The following is a 15,495-nucleotide window of genomic DNA, read 5'->3' on the forward strand; positions in this document are numbered from 1 at the left end:
TTATATGCAGTGAGTGATAATTCAACACTTACTCAAAGGTCAATCATATTCAGTTTCACATGAATCGATCAATCGTGTCAGATTTTGATGAGATCTTTGTTTGGTGTTTCCTTTCTGCGAATCCTCTGTCAGTATTCAGGCAAGTTTACTAAAGATAGTGTCAGTCCAGGTGAGAAATCAGACTGAGAAATAATTCACTTTGATCGATGTTTTTGTCTGTATATCCATCCTTGCAAACCTCGGTGAGAGATGCTTCCAGAATCCATCGCTATCAGTGCAGAGAGAAAAGAGTAATAAAAAGAGAGTAAGAAACTATCTCTAAACATGAATATTATTTCTCTCTCCCAAAAGCTGACAGTCCTATTGGGTTCCTCCAGCACCCCCTCTATTATTTCCGAAACTCACATTAGCTCTCCTCCTGGCCGAGGAAGACCAGATATATTCACAACAGAGAGCATCACACATTGTTAAAGATGGGCGGGTCCTGAGAGGTGATAAGCTTATTCATTCCCCAGAGAATTTCAGGACTGAATGATTTATGATACGATGGAGCAACTGGAGTTGAACGGAGATGTGACTGAACTTATGGGCTTATGATTGGTGTAGATAAGGTAGATGAAAACAAAATGTTCACATTAGCTGGGGGGAATGGATGATGAATGCAAAGTTGAAGATTTGGCCAGATTGACAGGGAGGATTTGATGAAATGGTTTTATAGAAGAGATTCTGTACTGAGTGCATCTTAATGACAGATAGTTGGACCGAGCCCCTGACGCGCTGTATTTAAGTTTCAGTTTCTGACAAACTGTGGGTTTGAATTATCCCAGTACCAGAGCCACAAGTGATGTACTTCAGATAGACGCATCGTCGGGCCTGGGTAATTTCAAGTTTGTAATGGATCCTATTCCTCTGGGTGTTTGCAGACCCCTCAAGCTCTCTGACACTCTCGGTGCTGAAAGCAGGAAAATTGGTGACAGCCTCTGAAAACAGTGAGAACTCCAGCTGTTCCACAGCCCTATCATTGCTGCTGTCATTGAAAGGGATGGAGACATTGTGTGCGTGTGTGTGAGAGAGAGATTGATGTTAACTTGGAGAGCAGGGAAATCAGATCCTGTGCAGAAACCATTTATATAGTTAGTTGGAAACTGTTCTCAATTCGTCCTGCAATTTTACTGCAATAATGACAGAGATAAACTTGTTTTACAGCGAAAGGGTTCCCAGATGGGAAATTCAGACTTTAAATCGATCTGAGAGTCACCCAATTCTGCAGGTCCTGATTGTTTCAGGTAATATGGAAGGGGAAAACAACAATCCCAGTCCAGAGAAACCATTCTCATATTGTGCCTGTGGTCGAATATTTAACTGGTCATGTGATCTGGGAAGACAACGATATGACAGGACCAGGGTGAGGCTGTGTAAATGTTGGAATTGTGGGAAGGAATCAGTTACCCCTCCCAACGGGACACACACGGACACAGTCACACTGGGGAGAGGCTGTTCACCTGCCCCACGTATGAGAAGGGATTTATTCAATCTTACAATCTACTGAGGCACTGGAGAGGTCACAGAGATATGAGACCCTTCACTTGCTCCATGTAAGAAAGGATTCGTTCAAATCTCCCAAATGTGGAGACAACAGTGCATTCCCACTGGGGAGTGGTCATTCACCTGCTCCGTGTATGGGAAAGTATTCACTCAGTCCTCTGATCGGCTGAAATACAAGCGAGCTCACTCTGGGGAAAGACATTCACTTGTTCCCAGTGTGGGGTGGGCTTCACTCAAATGCACCACCTGCTGAGACCCCCGCGAGCCCACACAGGGGAGAGGCCATTAAGATGGTCAGTGTGTGAGAAATGTTTCAGTTATTCATCCTGCCCACTGAGACCCCAGTGAGCGAGAAGGGACTTAGTGATTCATCCCACCCACTGAGATCCCAGCGTGTACACATTGGGTAGGAGCTGTTTAACATACTGTGTGGCAAGGTATTTGCTGAGTCTTCACCACGAGTGAGAGACCAGTGAGTGCATACAGGGAAGTGGTCATCCACCTGCTCCGTATGGTTTAGAGTTCACACATCACTGCAGGACTCTTATTCTGGAGTTACTTGTCATCAGAATCAGAACTGGACCTGGTAGATGATGGCACTGTTGGAGTATTGATGTTGGGGTTGTTAATCATATTAAGTGGGCTGGTGTTGACTAAATTTATAATCACTACTTTCTGAACCTCAGGATGTCTCTCTGAGCAATAAGTCTCCACAAACATCGACGTGACAATGAACAGGGATCATCTGTCTTGATTTAAATTATGATGGTAGCACTGCTGTTTCACAGCACGAGGTACAAGATTGGAGTCCAGCCTTGGTCAACGGCCTGTGTGGAGTTTGCAAATTCCCCTATGATAGTGTGGGCCCCCTCCAGATGCTCTGGCTTCCTCCCACAGTCCAAAGATGTGGTTACGTGGATCGGTCGTACTAAATTGTACAATATCCAGGAATGTAGAAACTAGGTGGATCAGCCATGGGAAATGCAGTGTCACAGGGTTGGAGTGCTTTGGGCGGGATATTCTTCAAGTAGTCGGTGAGATTTGATGGGCCAATGCTCTCCTGTCACATTGTCGGAATTCTATTCTATGATTGAAGATAAAGGATACACAGCAGGGTTTCCTGAGAGAAGGAACATGTGGTCTGTATCAATGCTATCGATGCTTTTAGATAGAGGTGGGCATCCGCAGGGGATGCAGTGCTTTATCTCCACCGCTGCCCCCTCATGCCCAACTCTACTTTGATTTAGTTCTTTCCCACTGTGTCACTTGTAATGGTTAGCTTTGCCCATAATGGGCTTTCTTTGGTTATACGGGTCGTTTACTGTTCGTGTTTATACATTAGCAAAAAGCAGAATGGCGTAATTATGATGTTGATGGTGGAAAGGTTGCTCAGCTGTGTGTGATAACACGTCTGAGTAGAAGAAAAGGGGAAAAAATAACGCGTCACAGCTCACAGAATGACAACTGAAAAGCAATTAAATCAAACCAAAGGGTCTGACAGGGAGGGAATATTTCCCTGGAGTTTGAGTAACTGAAAAGTGATGGTGTCCGGGAGTAGACAGGATTTTGCTTTACAGGGCGTTTGAAAGTTTTAAAACTATCAAAGTTATATTCAGATAGTTTCATTTATTTTCTTTTAAGTTTGATTTATTGTGGAATGAACAGCTGCAATATTTTAAAACCAAATTCACAAACCTTGTGTTAAAGACAAAAGTCAAATCAAATCCACCAAACGATCACTCATTGAAAACTGATGTGAAAGTGCATTCTCCTGAAGAGTCCCTGTCCTGCCTACTTCTTCCTACCCGGACTCCATGGCTATATACATACCTGGGAGATAGGAGAAGGAGGGGGGCATGCGGCCTTTCGATCCTGTGCCATCATTCAATGGGAAACAGCTGACCATACATTTCAGTCTCCTGTTCCTGCTGTGTTCCATTCTCCTTTGATGCCTTTACCGCTAAGAACTATATCTAAGTCCTCCTTTAACTTCACTGCCGTTAGTTCTCATGACGTTGCTGTGATACTGTGTGTGCAGGCAGGGGTAATATGGAGGATTCACTCAGCGACCCTCATCGTCTTGCAGGAGCATCAACTGGGATTCAGCAATTAGAGATAGAAACCATTTCCAGGATATGGGCATCACTGGCTCAGCATTTATTTCCCATCTCTAGTTACTCTTGAGCAGATGGCAGTGAGCTGCCGTCTTGAACCATTCGCAGTCCATTTGGCGCAGATAGACCGACAATGCTGGGAGGGAGAGAGTTGCAGGATTTTGGCCGATTGACTCTCTTTGGTTCGTCAAATGCTGGTTAACTTAATCATGATCTGCAAGTAATTGTGAGATTTCAGTCTGTGAATCTTCACCATCTAGTACCCTGTATAAAGGAATATGTACAGGTTAGAAATTCAGAACAGACAATTCTCGTTTCGCTGGCATATCTGTTTTCCGTTTTTTCCCCTAAAGCTGTAACCCTCCAGCCCACTTCCTCTCTCGTGCCATTCTCACTCTGCTACCCCTAATGTACACCTTCCCCATTCTCATGGAGTTGCTGATAAACAGATCCATGCCACCACTTCCCGTCCCTGGTTAGACTCTGCACCCTTTCTGGGTTCATTTCCTTTCTCTTCAGTTGTTGCAAGTCAATAATGTAACAACAGAATGAAACAAAATTAAACAGAAAGGAAGGTGGCAGATCCTCGACAGAAGATGAACCTTCAGGCTGGGAGAATGGGAGATGGAACTTGGTCCCACGTGGGTGTGGTGCTACCTTACCTCCCCGGCAGGTCAATAGTAAAAGCTAATATGCTACTTCTCCAGCCAATTCCAGTGTGAAATACTTTCCGTTAGTTACCCAAAAGCACATGCTCCAAAACCTGCCCACATTCTGCCCCATCTCTGGAAAGTGAATGATAATGTGGGCTGGAGGGTGTTGTTTATCAAATCCCCATACAGGAACACAGGAAATGTGGGCTGTCATTGGGTTTAACGGAGCCATCCGTTTCCATAACCTGATTTCTGATGTGTGCAATATAGAATCAGCCAATTAGGAGGTAGGGAGGTTAACAAGGAGCTACAGATTTTAAGCAGTGGTAGATGAGTGGTTAGCACTGCTGCCTCGCGACGTCAGGGACCCGTGTTTGATTCCAGCCTTCGGCGACTGTGTGGAGTTTACATGTTCTCCCCATATCTGCGTCGGTTTCCTCTGGGTGCTCCAGTTTCCACCCACAGTCCAAAGACGTGCAGGTTAGGTGGAAAATTGCCCACATGCTAAATTGCCCACTTTCCATGCATGTGCTAGTTTGGCAATTAGCCACGGGAAATGCAGGGTTACGGGGAATGGATGGGTCCGAACGGGATGCACCTTATCGGGTTATTGTGAACTCGATGGACGAATGCCCTCTTTCTGCACTATACGGAGTCTATTCTATTCTCATGAAGAAGAATGTACTTATGTTAATGTGTTGTGAATCTGAGGAATTCGCTATTCAAAATGTGGTGGATGCCAGGACAATGAGCAAATTTAATGAAAAGATACAGATTTTTACTTTGCAATGAGTTGAAGGGTGAGAGTGAGCAGGCGGGAAAATTCCAGCTGAGACCGAGGTGAGCTCAATCATCATCGTATTAAATGGTGGAGCTGGTTCGACGGGCGGCATTGCCTCTCCTGTGCCCAGTGATTATCTTCTTATGGTGATAACTGGAAAGCTGAATCCAAAACTCACCCCCTTCACCAAAAGAGATTTTTGGAAAAAGCAGGATAGTCAGGTGGATTAGCATTCCAAACTTACATAGTGAGGAATCTTATAGGAGATAATGATTTTGCAATTTTAAATCAGGGGAGACAGTGATTTAGACTTTTAGACTCTGTAGTACATTCACAGCGTCCAGAATAATCAGTTCAGAATATCTATCCTGTACTTTATTACAAAGCCAAGGTCACTGATAATGAAAACCAAAAGACCCAGAAAATATCACCTCATCTCATAATCTGACAAAAGGCATGTAATAAGTCTGGTTGAATTTAGAATACAGATGGAAAGCGGGAAGATTAAATCCAGTCCCAAGATCTTGTGCTTAAACAAAGGAGACTACAATAGGAAGAGGGAGAAGTTGGCTAATGTAGACAGGAAGCAACGGTGGGACAGTTGACGGACAGTGGGGGAATATCAAAGCAATTTTTCAAAGTGTTCAGAAAAAGCATGTATCCGTGAAAAAGAAGAATTGTAGGGAAAGGGGTAATCTGCCATGGGTGTCGAAGGAAATAAGGGAGTCTAACAAATTGAAAGAAAAGGCAAGCAAATTGGCAAAGATCAGCGAGAAACTCGGAGATTGGAAAAACGTAAAAAGATCAACAGAAAGCTGGATTGGACTGGGGGTAAAAAAAGTGATTAGTAGCTATCCACAGGGCCGGAATAGCAGTTTACACTGCTGGTGGGGAAACTATTGTATAGGGAACATATGGTTTATAATTGTTGAAGTACTCTACTGTTACAATAGAGATAATCCTGATAAAGCTAAAAATCACAACACAGTCCAAAAGCTTGTACTTCCAAACAAACTGGTGTTGTGTGGTTTTTAACTTTGTCCACCCCACTCCCACACCGGCCCCTCCACATCAGAAGCCTGATCGGCAACCCCACTGAAACTGAAGCATCTGTCAGGTACTTGAGTGAGCAACGAGGGCGTGGGGGAGCAGTGTGTGGTTTAACCACAAAGTGTTGAACTGAACTCCACTTTTTAACCGCTGTTGCCTTGGAGATAAAACTGATAGACAGCCTCCAATGAAAAGCACAAATCGCAAATGTATAAGAATGAGAGCCATACATCAGACAGGCAGACAGTTACATGATACTGCCTGGAGGTGTTTTGCATGTACACTATCCATGTAACTGGCATGTCTCATCAATAAAAGACTCAAAGAAGACCTCTCAGAGTTCTGTGCCCAGTTATTGCTATCCAGCAGGGTTCAGGAATATGAGTACACAGCAGTCAGTCTTCACAGTGAGGATACGAATAACATGCCAGCTATTGATAAGGAGACTGAAGAAGGTGAGGACCAAGAAGTAAACCATTATCACGACAGAGTTGGAGTTGGGCAAGCTAATGGAGCTAAATGTAGACAAGTGTCCTTGCCCAGATGGAATACATCACTGGGTACTGTCAGAGATAGCGGGAGAAATAGTGAATGCACTTAGAGTCACAGTCTCCGAGAGCAGACACAAGCCATTTGGCCCAAACTGGCCCATGCTGACCAAAATGTCCATCCATGCTAACCCCATTTACCTTTGTCCATATGCTTCTGACTCTTTGCTATCTATGTATTTGTCCAAATGCCTTTTTCATATTGTGAACGAGTTTGCGTCAACCACTCCCAATGGCAGCTTATTCCATACAGATAACACCCTTAGCTTCCCTTTTATGCTTTCTCCTCTAAACTTAAACTGATGACCTCCAGTCCTTGATTCCCTGGGAAAAAGACTGAATGCACTCACCTTACCCATGCCTGTTGTGATCTTATACACTTCGATAAAAGATTCCCCCCCTCCCTTGGTTTCCTCTGCTTTTACCAAAAAAAAGTCCTCGATTGTGGAACTTCTCCTTATCACTCCAAGTCTTTAACCCTGGGACCATCCTTGTACATTTCTTCTGCACTGTTTACAGTTTAGTAACCAAAACCTACATTGCATTCATTAAATTTCCAGCGCTGGAACGGACGTGACAACGCCAATGGAGTACAATACATGATCAAGAATTAACTTATTTACAACAATCCTATTTTCATCTCTTTTTTTCCATTATGCAGGTATTCTTTTGTCTTTCGGGTTGCATGGTAAATTAAAGACTTGTCCGCATACAAAATAAATCTGTGGCTTAATTGTTCCTGGGAAATGTGCCATGTTCTTCTAGACATTTAAAAACAAATGAAATCTCTCTCCGCAGTCATCACACTAACATGGACTTGGCTTTGTCTCAGTACTTTTTCCAGTCACACTGATATTTGAAATATTCACTCACGGATATAATGCACACCTTTCCTTCCACACGAAAAGACCAATGATATTTACTTGATCCATGCCGACCTGAAAATGAAGTTCCAATGCCCAACCGCAAATCCACCCTTTCAGTACCCTACAACAAGAAAACCAATCACCATTGTTAATACAAGATTCGTAAGACAATTATACGGGATCAGTGCAGCAGCATGAGGGGATCCTGGACAAACAGCAATGGGAGAGTCTGACAGGAGAGAACCTACAGGAAGATTCTGTCTGAAGGCTCAGGCGGGGACAGATGGGAGACAGTATGGCCTGGTGGCTTGGCCATGTTTTTTAATCAGCCTCTTCAAAGATGCTGTTACTCAACTCTGAACCCGATCTTCCTCGTCCAGAAGTAAGGACACTAGCACCATTTCTTGGTGGGCTAGTGCAAAGAAGGGAAGCTGTTCTCAATGTCACTCACATGGAAACCCCATGAACTTCTCCCACATACTGTCTACGGTGGGGATGGAGGAGACAGAGCAGGTGGGAGTGGGTTAGGGATATAGGAACTGCCTTACTAAAGGAACTCACCTGTGTTGATGTTATTATCAAGACTCAAAACACAGTCACCAACACAAACCTGGTGTACTTGAACTTTATCCAGAATATTAACACCTATTGCTGGGTGACACAGACCCCAATGTTCAGAGTTATGTCCTGGATATTAATAACAGCTTTGTGCGTGGGAGATCTTGTCTCATGAACTTAACTGAGGTTTCTTAAAAATTAACTGAGAGGATTGATGAGGGCAGAGCGGTGGACATGTTCTACATGAAGTTCAGTAAGGCGTTCGACAAGATTCCTCATGGGAGACTGGTTAGCATGGTTAGATCTCAGAATACAAGACAACTAGCCATTTGAAAACAGAATTGGCTCAAAGTTAGAATGTAGAGGGTGGTAGCAGAGGGATGCTTTTCAGATTGGAGGCCTGTGACCAGTGCAGTGTCACAAGGATCGGTGCTGGATCCACTCCCTTTCGTCATTTACATCAATGATTTGAATGTGAACATAAGAGGTATAGTTAGTAAGTTTGCACGCGACACCAAAATTGGAGGTGTAGTGGACAGTGAAAAAAGATTACCTCTGGATAAAACGGGATCTTGATCAGATGGGCGAATGGTCTGAGTGGCAGATAGAGTTTAATTTAGATAAATGTGAGGTACTGCGTTTTGGAAAAGCAAAATTTAGCAGGACTGATACACTTAATGGTAAGGTCCCAGGGAGTGTTGCCACACAAAGAGACCTTGGAGTGCAGATTAATAATTCCTTGAAAGTAGTGTCGCAGGTAGATAGGATAGTGAAGAAGGTAGTTAGTCTGCTTTTCTTTATTTGATGACATTCCAAAATTGGCCGACCCAATAAACTGAACAATCAAAACATGATCTCCCAACTGTAATACTCAGTGCGCTGCTCAATGACAGCTGGCATAACAAACACCACCTTCACTGACCTGTCTACTTTCAACCTACTTTCAAGGAAGTATCAATTCACACTCTAAGGTCTACTTGTTTGTCATTTGTCATTTGCCATTGTGAGGTTGAGTTCTACCCTGGTAACATCTTTCTGAAATCAGGAAGAATGCAATTGAATGCAGTATTTTAAAGTTGGCCTCACCAATGCCCTATACAGTTACAACATGACATCAGTAACAGAATCCCTATAGTGTTGAAAGAGGCCATTCGGCCCATGAGACCTTACCAACCATCGAACAGCTTCCATGTAACCGAGCAATTCTCACAGCTTATCCTCCTAACAAGCACATCTTTGGATTTTGGGAGGAAACCACACCATCCAGAGAAGCAGACGCAGATACACACAGGGAGAATGTGCAAACACCACACAAAGTGGAATCGAACCAGCGTCCCTTTACTGATCAGTGCCCTGACCAATAAAGGTCAGCGTCCCAAACGCCAGGTTCAACACCTGATCTCCACGAAACTCTACTTTGCAGAATCTATGCAGTTGTTATGAGCCCTTAAGAGGGATGCAGGGATCGAGGAGAAAACGTGAACAGGGTTGAGGCAAAGATCTATAAAATTATTCTCCATCCCGCCAATCCCGCTCTGTTGACCCCTGACTGACACCCCGTGTTTCCCATAGCCCCCCTCGCTGTCTGCCACCTCAGACACCACCTGCGCCCCTTTGTCCCCCCCTCCCTTTCTTTGTCCGCCCCGTCCAGCGCCTTTTTCTACCCCCACACCGTACTCCCCTGTCTCCCCCCTCAGCCACCTCACCCCCTCTGTCCCCGCCACCCTCCTTGACGCCTAGTTCTGGACTCCCCACCACAGGAAAAGACCTCATCTGTTTACCCTATCCACGTCCCTCCTGATTTTATAAATCTGTATAAGGTCACCCATCAGCCTCTGATGCTCCAGGGAAAACAGCCTACTCAGCCTCTTCCTGAAGCTCAAATCCTCAAACCCTGGTAACAGCTGCAGATGCTGTCAACCATAAAGAAAAAAAATCTGGAAAAGCTTAGCAGATGTGTAGCATCTGTGAAGCGAAATTAGAGTTAAATTTTCTGAGAAAGGGTGACCGGCCCCGAGACGTTAGTTGATTTTTCTTGACCGATGTTGCATGACCTGTTGAGCATTTCCAACATCTGTGAAAGTTTAAAGGGAGTTGTGTCAGGCAGGTTTGTTGTGCAGAAGGTGGTAGGTGACTACAACGTACTCTCCTCGGAGATGGTAAAAGCAGCAGCAATCACAACATTCAAGAGGCATTTGCGCAGACACATAAGCAGGCATGGGTTGGCAGGAATATGGATCATATACAGGCAGACGGAATCAGTTTGGAATAGTATTATGATCTGCAGAGACATGGTAGGCCAATTATTCGGGGGCTGTACTGTTCTGTTTTCCGGGATAGAATGTTTGTTTTGAAGTAGATTGGATTTTTTTTAGATTACATTACAGTGTGGAAACAGGCGCTTCGGCCCAACAAGTCCAAACCGACCCGCCGAAGCGTAACCCACCCATACCCCTACATTTACCCCTTACCAAACACGATGTGTAATTTAGCATGACCAATTCACCTGACCTGCACATCTTTGGACGGTGGAAGGAAACCGGAGCACCCGGAGGAAACCCACGCAGACACGGGGAGAACGTGCAAAGTCCACACAGTCAGTCGCCTGAGGCGGGAATTGAACTCGGGTCTCTGGCGCTGTGAGGCAGCAGTGCTAACCACTCTGCCACCATGCCGCCCACTTTGTCTGTGGTAGTAAGAAAAATGATGAGTGAGGGCAGAGCGCTGGGCGTGACCTACATGGACTTCAATAAGGCGTTCGGCAAGGTTCCCCAAGGGAGACTCATTAGCAAAGTTAGATCTCATGGAATACAGGGAGAACTAGCCAATTCGATACAGAACTGACTCAAAGGTAGAAGGCAGAGGGTGGTGATGGAAGGTTGCTTTCAGATTGCACGCCTGTGACCAGTGGAGTATCACAAGGATCGGTGCTTGGTCCACTCCTTTTCGTCATTTATATAAACGATTGGGATGTGAACAAAGGAGATGTTAATAATTTTACATGTGACACCAAAATGGGAAGTGTAGTGGACAGTGAAAAAGATGACCTCTGAAAACAACCGGACTTTAACCTGATGGACGAATGGTCTGGGGAGTGGTAGATGGAGTTTAATGTGAGGTGCTGCATTTACGAAACTCAAAACTTAGCAGGTCTCATACAGTTAATGGTAAGGTCCTCGGGAGCGTTGCTGAACAAAGTGTCCTTGGAGTGCATGTTCCAATCTCCTTGAAAACGGATTTACAGCTAGATAGGATAGTGAAGAAGGCTTTTAGTACGCTTTCCTTTAATGGTCAGGGTATTGTGTACAGGAGTTGGGAGATCATTTTGAGGCTACAAAGGACTTGGGTTAGACAACTTTTGGAATATTGCGTGCAATTCTGGTCTCCTTCCTATCAAAACAATATTGTGAAACTTGAAAGGCGCCAGAAAAGGATTACACGGATGTTACCAGGATTGGAGGATTTGAGATACAGGGAGAGGTTGAATAGGCTGTTTCCCTGGTTTGTCAGAGGCTGAGGGTTGACCTTATAGGAGGTTTTTAAAATCAGGAGGGGCAGGGATAGGGCAAACAGACAAGGTGTTTTCCCTCCAATGTTGGGGTGGCAGAAAGAGTAGGGAGGAGACATAGTTATTTTATAGATCTACAACTCAACCTTGCTGCTGTTTTTTCCCCATCCACTTCAATCCCTCTGAAGGACTAAGAAAAATTGCATAGTTCCTCAGAAGTAGAGTTTCAGGGAGATCAGATGCTGAATGTTGCATTTGGGACGCTGACCTGTCTTGGTCAGTGCACTGATCAAAAAAAGGACCCGGGTTCGATTTCACTCTCTATGTGGTGTTTGCACATTCTCCCTCTGTGTGTCTGCGTGGGCTTCCATTATCTGTGTGTTTCTATTCCAAACATTCTATGACTTTGTTTTGTTACACTTGAACGGTTTTAGAAAATATCTACAAGGCTTTTTTTATGACTGTGGAGTTAAAAGGAGAGGTTGAAGAGGCTGTGCTTTTTCCCTGAAGCGTCAGAGACTGAGGGTTTACTTTTGTAGAGGAGAACAGACAGGGTTAATAGTCAAAGTCTTTGTTTCCACCCAGTGTTGGGGAGTTCAAAACTACAGGGCATTGGGTTTAAGATGAGAGGGGAAAGACTTGAAAGTGACCTGACGGGCAAACATTTCACTCGGAGGTTGCTGTGTGTATGGAATGAGCTGCCAGAGGAGGAATGAATGCATGGAGGATTACAAAATTTAAAAGGCATCTGGAGGGGTACATGAATAGAAAGTGTTCAGAGTGATGTATTCCAACTCTCCCAAATGGGACTGATCAGTTTAGGATATCTGGTTGATATGGACGCGTTGGACTGAATGGTCTGTTTCCGTGATGTACAACTCTATGACTCTAAGTGCTTCAGCCAAATGGTGGAAATCTACAATAAAAACAATACGTGCTGGAGATCCTCAGCAGGTCTGGCAGCATCTGAAATGGTGACAGATGCAGGAAACGTTGCAGCCTTGAAGAAGTGTTTAGATGATCACACCAGGCATGTGTTTGATGACCAATATGGAGAAGATGGAGACAGTGTATTCATACAGTTTTACAACTGAGACTCTGACTCCATTTTATTCTGTATTTCTCTGTGATTCCCTCTTCTCAGAAGTAGGCAGGATTGGGAAGCAGTGGAGAATGTAAATGATGGCTGACCTTCCTAGTGAGAGGATAGAGGAGAGGAGCAGGGATCCCTTTCTGGAAGAGCCTTGGTGATTGTGAGAGAGTAAATGAGGGTCACCAGACTGACTCCTGAGATGCGGAGATAGTTAAGGACTGCAGATACTGGAAATCAGAGTCTATGCAATGTGGACTTGGGGAAGTGCAGCAGGTCAAGCAGCATCAAAGGAGCAGGAAAGTTGACGTATTGTGTCATGACACTTTGTCAGTCCTGATGAATAATCCTGACACGGAACATCAACTTTCCAGCCCTACCTTATTCATGCTGGTCATCAAGCACCTATTTATTCTAGTCCCACGTTCTGGGACACAGCGTGTAAATGATATTGCAGTGCTTGGTGTGATCATCTCAACACTTCTTCAAGGCTGCAATGTTTCCTGCATCGGTCACCATTTCAAATGCTGCCCGACCTGCTGAGGATCTCCAGCACGTTTTGTTTTTATTGCAGATTACCACCATTTTGCTGAAGCACTTGGAGACATAGAGCTGTACAGCACAACATTTTGTTCACTCTCATTCCTGGGATGTCAGGACTGATGTATGCAGAGGAACTCAATCCGCGTATAATAATCTTTTCGTTAAGCTTTCTTTTGACTCGATCACTAATATTCTACCTCCCATTCGCTGTCCTGATTCTGACCTATCGAAGTCAACACTTTCGTTCCCATCCCACTGCCAGACTAATTAAAACCTCACCAATGGAACTGGCAAAATGGGGAGAATTTGCAAACTCCATACAGTCGGTCGCCTGAGATGGGAACTGAACCCGGGTCTCTGGCGCTGTGAAGCAGCAGTGCCAACGTGTCGCCCACAATAGCTAGCCACCTTCCTTCCCTTTAAACATTTCTATTATAATCAAAAGCCCCGAACTTTAATTAAAATGATACGTTACATTTTAAAAACCTAACAAATCCTCCGCAGGTGTCACTCACAAATTCGCTGTTCCCATTGGGACCATGTGAATTTCAGCCCCTTGTAACCACAGACTCAACATCGACTTCAGCAGTTTCTGAATGAACAGACAGTTGTCAGAATCTGGAACATTCCACCTGAAAATGTGTTGAAATTTGAGTTCATAAGGGATTTTAATGAGAAGTTTGCAGGGAGTTGAAAATAGGGAGTTACAGGATAATATCATGAAGTGGGGCGATTGGGAATAAACCTAATAGGTCTTACAAATATACGAAGTATAATTTGGATAAAACTGTACTCTTTCTCAGGCCAAATCTCCCAAGGGTGGTCCAAACATAAAATTGAACATATTTCTCCTCTTTGCTTGCCAAAAATATTGGAGACATTTTCTCACAGAACAGTCAAACCTTTCTCTTTCCACAGTTAAATGCCAATGATATTCAGATCCTACTGACTCTGCTGACTGTAGAAACTTGCTTTTGAGGTCCCGGTGTCAATTATTCTCAAATAATATCCTGTAAAAAGAATTCACAAAACAAAACTCACAGTCAGTGCAGGATGAATAGTACATACAAATATTTCTCTGGTATGTGTTTGATGTGAATATGCTCCTCTTCAAATCGCCCCTCTCCCACCCAGGAAGAGGACACGAGCATGTGCCTTTCTGTTCCTTGCCCCAAACAAAGATGGTGGCCATAACCCATCACTGCCTGAGGCCCTCAGCCACTTTCCCATTTGCGGCAAACTTGGGACCAAGAGTATCTAATTCAGGACTAGCGACCTGTACAGAGTGTAATTAAACACTCCCAGTCTGAACTGAGGCATTTCATCCGGTTTCCGCTGCCACTCTCCCCCTTTCCCGTTTCCAGCTCCACACACCAAGGGTAATTCCGGGTCAAATGTCCCTTCCTCAGAACCGATGGAAGCTGGGAAAGTTCGAATCTCTACAGTGTGGAAAGAGGTCATTCGGACCAACAAATCCACACTGACCCTCCAAAGAGTAGCCCACCCAGACCCATTCCCCTACTCTATTATTCTACATTTCTCCTGACTAATGCACCTCACCTACACATCCCTGAACAGGACAGGAAATTAAGCCTGGCCAATTCACCTAATCTACACATCTTTGGACTACAGGAGATTGGGGTAAAAGAATAAATAAGTGGGGATGGAGCGACCCTTTAGCAACACGGCATCAAGGTTTCCTCATCTTCTCTCCCGACCTTATCCCAGATCCAACCCTCCAACTCATCACCGCCCTCCTGAACTGCCCCACCTGTCCATTGTCCTTCCCAATTTACCACTCCACACTCTCACTATTAGCCCCCCAACATGCATTGTCCTATCATCTTCCCAACTACCTTCCCACCACGCCCCACACCGACGCTATTATCTGTCAGCCCTCCACCCCAACCGTCACATTCCTGATGAAGGGCTCAGGTCCAATATGTCAATTCAGCTGCTCTTTGGATACTGTCTGAACTGCGGTACTTCTCCAGCGACACACTTTAACAGAAGCTGGAAGAACAACACCTCATTTTGTACCTGGGGACTCTTCAACCTTTCGGCCTCAATATTGGATTCCATAATTTTAGGCCCAAAGTCTTCCCCGTCCTCGTGTCCTAGCCCCCACTCATAGACCAGGCCTTGTTACTACACAGCCTGCCATTACATATTACCTATAGGTAGCCGCTAACAGTCCCCATAAATAGCTATTCATCCTGCCCCAGCCAGATCATTATCC

Source organism: Chiloscyllium plagiosum, unplaced genomic scaffold (genome assembly GCF_037043375.1).
Source record: "Chiloscyllium plagiosum isolate Xiang-an unplaced genomic scaffold, Cpla_swu_hap1 HiC_scaffold_14, whole genome shotgun sequence".
NCBI classification, from domain to species: Eukaryota; Metazoa; Chordata; class Chondrichthyes; order Orectolobiformes; family Hemiscylliidae; genus Chiloscyllium; species Chiloscyllium plagiosum.